Source organism: Anneissia japonica, unplaced genomic scaffold, assembly GCF_011630105.1.
Source record: "Anneissia japonica isolate Jap-2015-1 unplaced genomic scaffold, ASM1163010v1 scaffold1810_len1271414_cov176, whole genome shotgun sequence".
NCBI lineage: Eukaryota > Metazoa > Echinodermata > Crinoidea > Comatulida > Comatulidae > Anneissia > Anneissia japonica.
Window position 1 is genome coordinate 550928 of NW_022702449.1, and position 2277 is coordinate 553204.

Below are 2277 nucleotides of genomic sequence, written 5' to 3' on the forward strand. Positions count from 1 at the left end.
GATTTTAGTTTACGTTACGTCGATTTCACAACGCACCAGTCGTAATCGGTTTCCTGTCAAATCGTATTTTCTTACGATAAAACGACGTAATCGTAAGTAAATCTGCCTTCTTACGTCGACAGGAAACCAGGCTTTATCGGACGTTTCCGCCATGCCAACGCCAAACGTTCTACTTGGAGTAACTGGGCGTGTTTCACCCAGCAGTACACTATGAATACATTATGTTACAGCCAATCCTTGTCAACACTGCTTATGATCAAAACTACATAGGCTTAATGATTTCACCTTTCAAGTCAAATAGTCCTTTAGCTGTGCTCAGAGTGGTGGATCAACAACTCCAGTCCCGTCCATAAGTGTTTATAGGTAAGTTTAAACTGCATTCCATTAATAATATAAGTGATTTGATTATTTTTATTTTTTTTGATAATGTGACATATTACAGTAAATAGGCCTATGTGTGTACCAGTACACAGAGAATTTTTTTTTAATTTATTTTTTTATATTTTTTTCCTAAGTGGGAGGGGGGGGGGGTAAGATCCGTCAATGCTTTATTGGTGTGGTGTTAAAGGACAGCCATTTGTGCGTTTAAACTTAGCAAAAATGAATCACAGAATATATCTTAGCATAGGCCTACTTTGTTTTTATCTTTAATTGTATTTACGATCAAAATGAATCCGTAATTTAAAAACACAAATTTGATTTAACCAACTCTCTAATATCCCTCGCTTATAATGAATTCATCATATGAACATAAGAGAACAGTTTTAAATTATTCACTGTTGCCTCCGCTGGTTATTGTCGGTTGCAAATTTTAAATAATTTAATGTTTTTTTTCTTATTATATAAATAACATGTTAGGAATGCAATATTGAGAGCCGCTCCGATCGTACTTGGAGCGGCTCATGTGGTAGCGATAATGGCACAACCTTTTAAGTCATTAAAACATGTTGATAATGTCGTTTAATGTTTTCATTTGCCAAATATTATGGTTTATGTTTTAGATTCGGTACTTTTTGTGGTAGGCGTGATGGCCAGCTGGGGGACAACACAACACAACAAAATAATTATTCTAGAATAATTTTATAAGTAAGACACAGTTGGCTTTAGAACGCCATTTTCGTACACCTTTCGGTGATATACATACCGTAACCACTTTTTGACCTCAGTCCCAAGGTGGGTCTAATTGTCTTTAGTGAGATTAACTCCCATGATTTGATGTTATATATTAATGTAATTCATCGCGTTACGTTGAGTTTAGGGGCGGATCCAGAAAGTTTTTGACGGGGTGGGGGGGGGGTTCCAATAGGTAGAACACACCCACCTCAGCGACACCATGGTTGGGGCTGAGGTGAGCAAATTTTAAGAATGTGCCCCTTCTCTAGACGCTTGGAAATATGGCACTCTCAGATGGTAAAAAATGCTTTTTCAAAGCAGTGTTCCTCCAAAATGATTGACCTCTTCCCGACGGGAGCTATGCTTCCCCTCCCATAGACACCCCTCACGGCGGTCGCAAAAGTCTAATTAAGGACCTGGCCTAGTCTATTCTATACTGGGAGTTGCAAAGAAAATTTTAAGTATGGCAGCTCTAGATGCCCGGAAATGGCACTCATTCAAACTTAAAATTTGAAAATTTTATCTCCATTTTTTTGTTATTTATTTATTTATTTTTTAAAATTTTGACAAATGTAGGAGGTCCTGGCCGGCTTGCCACCATCCCCACTGGATTAATATGATATATGTCCTACAGTCGATGTCAGAGACACATTATGCTGTTATGTATCAACAAAGCCCTTTTAGATCAGGGTGCTATAGAGCAAGAATCCTATGGGTAGGTGGCCCTGAGGCCCGCCGCGCGAGAGCGCATAGGAATACGCGTTACGCCACTGAGCATGGATAGCTGTTCTAGCAGTGTACTACGGTACGTTCCGTAATAATGGCTAAAAAAAACCCTGTCTTAGGTCTCCGTCTTTTGGTCTTTTATACATCCTGGTTTATGAAATCGTGGGAAAATATCGGCGTAGGGGATATAGCGTAACGTTGTGTTCGTCGTCAATCAACAGGTCCGTAACCAGCTTTAGTAATGGGGGGGGGGGATCTTTTTCAATCTGAGTGGAACTTTTGGGGTCCAGGGATTCTCTCGAAAAATGTTGAAAACTATTCTGAGTGCTCTTCTGGTGTTTTTTAGCTGCTGTCAAATGAATTTATACAATTTTCGTGAATTAAAACTGAATCAATTTGATATGTGCAAATATTGAAGAATCGGCAGTAGGCTATGCC